This window comes from Simochromis diagramma, unplaced genomic scaffold, assembly GCF_900408965.1.
Source record: "Simochromis diagramma unplaced genomic scaffold, fSimDia1.1 OVJJ01000045.1, whole genome shotgun sequence".
Lineage (NCBI taxonomy): Eukaryota > Metazoa > Chordata > Actinopteri > Cichliformes > Cichlidae > Simochromis > Simochromis diagramma.
This window is the reverse complement of record NW_024387509.1, coordinates 27,637-35,825: the sequence shown is the minus strand read 5'-3', so window position 1 is coordinate 35,825 and position 8,189 is coordinate 27,637. Positions and strand designations below refer to the sequence as shown.

General features: G+C 41.3%; 1 long non-coding RNA gene across 1 annotated transcript; it reads right to left on the bottom strand.

Moving 5' to 3' along the window:
* Positions 1 to 803: 803 nt before the first annotated feature.
* Positions 804 to 4,162, bottom strand: LOC120725787. Its single transcript, XR_005694213.1, has 4 exons — positions 4,041 to 4,162; positions 3,673 to 3,751; positions 1,547 to 2,271; positions 804 to 1,404 (listed from the first exon to the last, which is right to left on the bottom strand). It is a non-coding gene; the product is annotated as an uncharacterized LOC120725787 (long non-coding RNA).
* Positions 4,163 to 8,189: the final 4,027 nt, after the last annotated feature.

The following is an 8,189-nucleotide window of genomic DNA, read 5'->3' as shown; positions in this document are numbered from 1 at the left end:
TGGTCCTGTCAGTATTAGTAGGATGCATCTGCTGTGTCTTCTCGTGGATGCTCACCTACCTTGACTCCTTCCAGCCTGGTATGGATTTCCCAACACTGCGGACAGTGGCCCACGCCAGAGACGTTTAATATTGATTACATATGTCTGAATTGCTAACCCTAACCCTAACCCTAGCTCAACAGACCACAATGCCCTGGACTGTCAGTATTATTACATGCTGTGAACATCAGTAGCTTTGATCACAGTTTATGTTGTAAAAGAGAAGGAATATTGGAAAGAAAGATCAACATTGTGATATTATTTCTTCCAAACTGACCAGAAACATGCTTGTCAGACTCTCACAGCAAAGGATCAGACTCACTGTGCATGACGGCTCAGGCCAATGATGTCTGTTAGATTGTCAGTTGTTTAGTGCTTCTGTACAGTTAGGGTCACGTCTCTATTTCAGAATAATTAATATGCGGAAAACACTAAAAGTTGATTGTCTTCCAATATTCTAGCATAATTAAAAAACTTTGACTTTGTAAGTACATATTATTAGTCCTAATGCCAGCATGAGTCTTCATAACTCCTGCTTTGAAATACTGAACTTTAAAATTGACCTGATGAAAGATCATTTACAGTGGCACTCTGTCAGGATCATTCTGACTGTAAGATCACTGTATTAATCTGAATCCTTCTGAAATGTGCTGTGAATGAATGCTGATGCAACTCACTGTGGGAAAGCTGTTAATAAAAGGAATCTGTGACACATGCAACACGTTCACAGAGGAAGAGGACACAAAGGGAGGACACGCAGAGGCTGTGTTGAAGTCAGAAATCCAAATCTTTATTAAAAAACAGGCGGCGGTAACAAACAGGAAGACAAGCAGTCCATCAAACAGTCTACAGGGTCAAACATACAGAGAATTCAAACAGCAGTAAAAAATAACTGGACACTGAAAAACTTAAAGCAATGTGTGACGCAATAAAAGGAAGCAGCGCAGTATATTCACTGAATTATCATCAATTACAAAAGAGAAAAACAACGATTTCTAAGGATTATTTTCTTAAATGCAGTTAGAGTGTGGCTGGTAAAGATGGAAACATACAGAATGTAAACTGTGTGAGTTTGTGAACTTTGTTAGTAACAAATGAGGTAAAAAAACAACCAAAACAGACAAAACACAGAAAGAGGCTCTCAGTATTCATTAATAATTAGAAAGAAACATTCTGGTCGTGGATTTTTACAGTCTTAGTTCCGCTCGCTGTCATCATTATAATCATCATGATCAATGGCGAGGTCCTGAGGTGGGTGGGGCTGTCTCTGGTGATGTCACCATGAAGGAACAGCATCTGGCACGTGTTGGTGAAACATCCCAGTACACTGGTGTAGTTTCCTCTCCAGCTGTTTGACATGTGACACTTGAACATTAAGGGGAAGAAGAAGAAACAGTGTTAGGTCAGGTGACCACATGGTTTCTAAAGTAACTGACAGGAAGTAACCAGGCCGTTAGAAATGGATGGCATGTATTTAGAAATACTGGAGTTGGGTAACTCTACTTACCAAAAGCAGAAGCACACAGATGAAGGATCAGATGCTGAATGTTGCAGGAACATGCTCATGTGTGGTGGTCATTCAGTGCTGCTCCGGCAGGTTAGACAGTCCAAGACTGATATGCTGCTCCTCCTCCTTTATGCATTCCAAGGAAGAGGGAGGAAGTTACAAACTGATCCTACCACACTTCACGTGTCTCGCTATGAAACCTAACGGATCAATGGTTAAGCTGTTTTGTGCCCTTGGCCTTATCAGCACCTGTAAAGGGAGTTGTTTTCTCAAACTGCTGACGCTGAAGTAAGTTCATCTAGTTTTAGAAACTTTCACTGAACAGTAACAGTGTCACAACTAAGCACATGCATAAGCACTTAATTACTTTAAATGAGAATAACAGAAAATTTCTATTACAGAGGCTAGAGCCTGTCCCAGTAGTCATAGGTAGAACACACCTGGACAGGTCACCAGTCTGTCAGAGGACTAACACAGAGACAGACATCAGAGTAACAAATCTATTTAAAATTAATGTAAGTTTGCTGCAGCTGTATGTATGAACATGTGTTTCTGTGCTCACAGTCCACCTCTCAGGAACCTGCAGTTCACTTTTAGTCTACTTTAAACAGAACTCACAAAAGGCTGATGTGGCTGGATCAGTAGTCTGATTTAAGTACGATACCTTTGGCCAGGGATTACTCTGGTGCATCGCTTCACTGCAGTCTTACGTATTTTCCCCACACCTGAACAAAAAATACTGATATATACAAATAACAGCTTCAGCTGATGCAGCCTGACTCAATCCTAGATGTTCAGCACACAGAGACACAGAGGTGCCGTTTAAAGTTTAGTGATAACCTGAGTCACTGATCATTTACAGTATTACAGAGTCTGGCAGTCTTTGCATGATGTCCACGTCACTGTAAGTTTCTAGCTGACTCTCAGGTGTGACAGGTGTGCCAGCAGGAAAGAGTAATAATAACCTGCATCCTGAGGTTTGTCATGCAGGATTAAAGGAGCCAGGCTTTGTTCACACAGCTAGGATTGTATTTTACACTGACCCAGGGTCAGTGTAAGTATCATACAGTTTAAACGAAGCACTGAAACTTGCACATATTTATTACAGATGCACTGAAGGTAATCGAGATATTTGCTGTCAATCTGTGGCTGCGATTAAACACTTTACTGGAAACTTTATTAACTAGTTGTCATGGTCCTGGGCCATGTGGGCCCAGTATTCTTAGTTCTTTGTATTTTTGTATTTCGTTCCTTATTTTAGGCCATGTTTTCTGAGTTGCCCTCTTGTGTTGTTCCCTTAGTGTTTTCCATTCGTGGCTTTTGCCCCCTGTGTGCCCCTCTGTGTATCTGTGAGCCCTCGTCTCTCCTTATGTTTTATTCCATGTTTCCCCAGCCCACTATGCCCGTGCTCTCTCTCTCTCTCCTCCTGTTTGCACCTCTGTGTACTTCCTGTTTTACTTTGACAGTCTCCCGTCAGTGTTGTTTACTCCTGCCATGTCTTGTTATGTTTATCTGTGTCAGCTGTGTTCCCATGTGTGGCCACTTCCCCTGATCATCCCTCTTGTGTATTTAGTCTCTGTGTTTCATGTAGTCTGTGTCGCGTCGTCTGTGTTATCTCCCCTACCCCTTGTCATAGTTCCCCAGCCTCAACTAGTCCTAGTTTGTACCTTGTTTAGCCATAGTTTTCCCAGTCTATGTTCAGGTTTTCCCTCAGTTCCTTTGCTGCCTTGTTCCTTATATTTTCGGCCCTAAATAAAGGCTCGCCTTCTGTTAAGTCCGGTTTTGTGTCCTCACCTCTGTTTGCTCTTGGGTCCTCCACTCACTCCACACGGTCTGCCCCGGCGGTCCGTGACACTAGTAACTTCATCAGTCATGACAGAAGCTAATATTTCTGTGCTAACATCGTTTAACCAGTAACAGCTTTACTCCAATATAAGCTAACGTTTACACCGTAACTTTAAGCTAGCACCATAAAGACGGTAAAACACGTAATAATATCTACAAATGCATCTTAAAGCTGTTATATTAGCACTCGGTGTATTACTAACATAACCACATTAACATTACTGACACTCGCTGACTTTTAATAGTCATTCTATAAATGCTGCCCGTTTAAATGGTCTTACCTGTACACACTGTATATCCACCGGATTCCAGCCAGAGTGGATTCTGGAGTCTTCCACGCTCCTGTTAGTGATCCTCCATCTGGATGGATGAGAACAACCTTCTGAACAATCTAGCAGGAGATGGCCCATATCTATGGGACTGATTTGTGCTAATAACGCCCATTGTATGGACTGATAACAGCCGAAGCGGGTGAATAAAGTCACCCAGTAGCTGTGCCATTACCCAGCATACATCACTCCCTCCGTAAACGCAATAAACGATACAAAAGCATCGTTCTACCTGTTTTTCAGGTAGTTGTTTACATTATATAATTTATTGTGTTCTGTATACCTCACTACAATGTGATTTGGAAAATGTCTAAATATACCGACAACAGGCACTTCCGCAGCAATCTCTTCAATCGGAGGACCCTTCACGTCAATTCCCGACGCGAGGGGGGTACCCTGTGCGTCCATCAGTGAAGCAGAGGGAGCCTGACCATGCGTCACACGTTTGACGAGTTGGGAGTGAGAACGTGTTGTCCAAACAGAGCACATTTCATTCATAATGATGTAAATCCAAGCCCATTATGTATTCATGATTTGAATCCTGGGTTGTGTGAAATCCCAGAAATAAACCCTCGACAAAGTGAATCTATCAACTAAGGTGTTGGTCTGTTAGGTTATGTTGTGATGATCCTCGAGTTGGGGGATTTGTGTTCATACTGGAGTGCAAAATTAAAACCAATGGAAGATGGACAAGAAAAGTTCAAAGCCATCAGGTGCTCAGTTTAGAAAAATTAGAAAAGAAGGGGAGAAATGAGCCAAAGATACAGGTAAGCAGATGTGTCATTGGATAATGGCAGGTCATCCTGAAACAATCAGAATCAGAATACTTTATTAATCCCTAAGGAAATTATGTGGATTACAGTTGCGCCAAAAAGAAATGGTAAAAATAGTAACAGTAACAGACTAAACTCCAAACATTATGTTACAGATTTTAATATATTTGTGGGGACCAAAATGCCCGTCCCCACAAGTTTGAAGACATTTGTGAGACTCAGATGTGGTTTTAGTGTCAGGGACAGTCAGGTCAGGGTTAGGCATTCAGTCTCAATGGTTAGAGTAAAAGGCTGAGGAGAGCATGATGTCAAATAGATGTCCCCACAAGGATATGAAAACACAACCGTGTGTGTGTTACTGTGAATTTGTGAGACAAGTGAAGATTTCAGAATCAGTGAGAAATGTTTCACTTCCTGTTGGTGAAGAAGAGCAGACTCCTCTTCAGCCACAGAAATGAAGAAGCTTTTATTTTGTCAGCCTGACAAACACAAGCTCAGCCACGAGCAGAGGCGACCCTGCAGAGGTGAAGGTCACAGTCAGAATCAGCGCCAGAGAACCGCACAAGGACGGCCTCATTGGTCACGGCTGAGTTCATTATGTGATGGTAACAAGCTGATTATTACAGAACAGGAAACACACGTCTGCTCATCAAACACCAGCTGCTGCTGCTTTTATCAGTCTGCCAACAAAACCTCACAAGAAAGAAGTTTTTGTGAGTTTGCAGCGTTCCTCTAAACTGAAAACTAAAACAGACTGAAAATGGGAACACGCACCCACACTCGAGAGTCAGGCAGCTTAAATGTGTTTGTCTTCATCTGTAGTTACATTTCATTGGCTGGAAATGTGCTAACTGGAATCCTTCATGAGTCCAGATGAACAAAAACAAGTGTTTACTGCTCCACGCTGCACCAATCTGAATCAAAATCACTCAGACGCGCCCACGTAGGCATTCCACTAAAACCATGTGACCACCTTCACCTTTAAACCTGTCGTGAATATAATTTTAGACTTTTCACTTTATTTTGAAAGAACACATTTGCAGGAAGTGCGGCTGCTGCAGAAACTCTTCACTTTTCACTGGCTTTAATCTTGAAGGTTTCTCCAGATGTGGAACATTCATGCTAAACATTCAACATCTGACGACCGTCTCCATGTAAAACACTGACAAACTCAAACTTTATACGGTAACTGACAGATTTATTCTTCCATTTTCAGGCATTTCACAATGAACTTGGATTAGTTTGATGATTTTATTCACGTTGGTGAATAAAAGCAGCCAAGAGGCTGATTCCTGCAGAGGAGGAGGCAGAGTGGAGGAATCTGCAGGTTCTGTCTCTAACACACAACCAGAGCTTCAATCATAACGAGCACATAATAAAACCATGATCCCCCCTGATCGACTCTTTTAGCCTGTTTCCTCTGGATCGAACAGGATCTAACAAACCCCAGCTTCTGCTGGGACACTGGTCAGCATGGGAGGAAAAAGATGGCTGCCGTGTTGCTGTTTCCTGTCTTACACCAGGGTTATACTTCCTGTATCTGTGGGTCTGAGTTTTTAATCAGAGGATGAACTTAAAGCTTTCAGTCTGCTCTACAACCCACCACCTATCCACACGTCTGCTAAGTGGACTGGAAATCAGTAAAACTTCTACCAGACTTCAGTAAATATTGCATTAAGATGAGGAGACAGATTTTAATCTCAGCATCGTGCACACAGATTTTTCAGGACACTGGAAGAGTTCCTGCCGTGGATTTAGATGTTAGTGTTGTGTGGATGATCCCATTCTGTGATCTTTGTGTTACTAACACTGATGCTTTTACACTTTAGGACCCTCGAGACCTCTGCTGCTCAGCCGTCCTGATCGCTGCCTCCACTTTAACCAGAGGCTGTAACCTCTGATCATTTCACCTGCACCGACAGTAAAACTCTTCTCCAGAACCAAACGTGCCATAAACCCGTCACAGCTTCATCATCAGCTCAGTCTCAGCAACATGCAGACGACCGAGCAGCAGAAACTCTGCAGGGAACGTCTGAAGTCTGTTCTTCAGTTTTCCCAGCTCACTGTTTATTGAACACGAGACAGAAAAATAACTTCACCTTTAATGTGAAACTTTTATCACCTGTGACATATTTGCAGGAAGTCTTCGTGCTGTGATTTAGTGTCACAGCCATAAATATCACACAAGGTAAAAACTACAAGTCCCAGCATCCTCTGTGTTTAGGGAGGAGCAGTGAAAGTGAAAGTGTTGATCCTCCGAGCAGCAGGAGGAGGAAGGTGGAGCTGAGGCAGGCGAGTGTTAACATGAATATGTTTCTTCTTATGACATAAAATAATTCCACGCTGTTCGTGTCTGTGGGTGAAACGTGAGGCCGGTCGGCTCCTCTGAGCGCTGGTTTCCTGTAAGTAGAGAGGAAGTGAGTTTAGCTGAGAGAGCAGGAGGAGAGTGAGAGCTGTGCTGAGGCAGGTGAGTGTTAACACCGCTCTGACATTACTGTGTCTCTGTGGCGGGAACAACAGGCTCCGTCAGTGGAGCCAAAAATAATCAGACTTTGGTTTTTCAAAGGAAACTACTTTATGTTGGGAGAAGCCGCGCGCTCATTGGATAACGGCTTGTCAATCTCAAGTTATTAGCCAATGAGCGCGCAGGTTCACAGTAAGACCCGCCCTTATCACGACATTTTTAAAAACTAAAATGGCGACAGAAACGCTTTTTTGTTTTTTTTTTTTTTTTTTTTTATTGAAACAAATTTTCATATACAAAAAAAGTAAAGGAAACAGACCAGAATTGTAACAATTTACATTATAAAGATGGTGAAGCAAGTCATCATAACTTTACAGGGAGAAAATAAAAGTTTCTAGGGTAAAGTAATAAGGAACATAGACCTCTTGACACAGGCAGGAAAATTAGAATAGCAAGTATTTTGTGATTTTACAGTATAGTACAGAAGTTTTTTTGTTCATATTTGAAATAAGCTTAAGTGACTTAAAATATTGACAAAAGTAATTCAAGAAGACGGTAAACATAGGAGAGGCATTCTTCCACTTACATAAATGAATAAAAAACTTACATAGCACTATTACAAAATTGACAACATCTGAGATTTCAGAATCCAGATTGTCCATAAAGTAAAGAATATCCTTAGATGTGAAGGCAGGTACATTGGAAATTCTGAGTGAAACTCAACAGTGTATTTCAAACCAAAAAGCATTAACATACTGACAAGTGAAAAATAGATGCTCTAGTGTTTCTGGATCGGAAGAACAGAAAGCACAAGAGTCTGCCTCAAAACGAAACCTTTTATACAGGAATTCTCCAACTGGATAAATGCCGGATATGATTCTGAAGTGTGTTTCTTTCATTTTAGGCGCAAGTGGGTATTTTAGGTAAAAAGAAAATGACTTTTCTTTCAACATCCTATCAAGGTCATGTCTGACATTGACATTGTAGTTGCAGAATACTATTTGCTTAAAGGTATTAGAGATGAACTTATTATTAAATTGTTTGTCCTTTATTGAGGTATTGCCTATCGTCAGTGAAGGTAAGCATGTTCTTATTAATGAATACTTTAAAGTATTTACAATAAGATTTAACAACGGTGTGGGTATCGCTTTACAAACCTTATTATAATTATTAAATGAAATCTCTATTTTATACTTATCAGTAAATTCTTCATAAGATAGCAAGTTTCCATT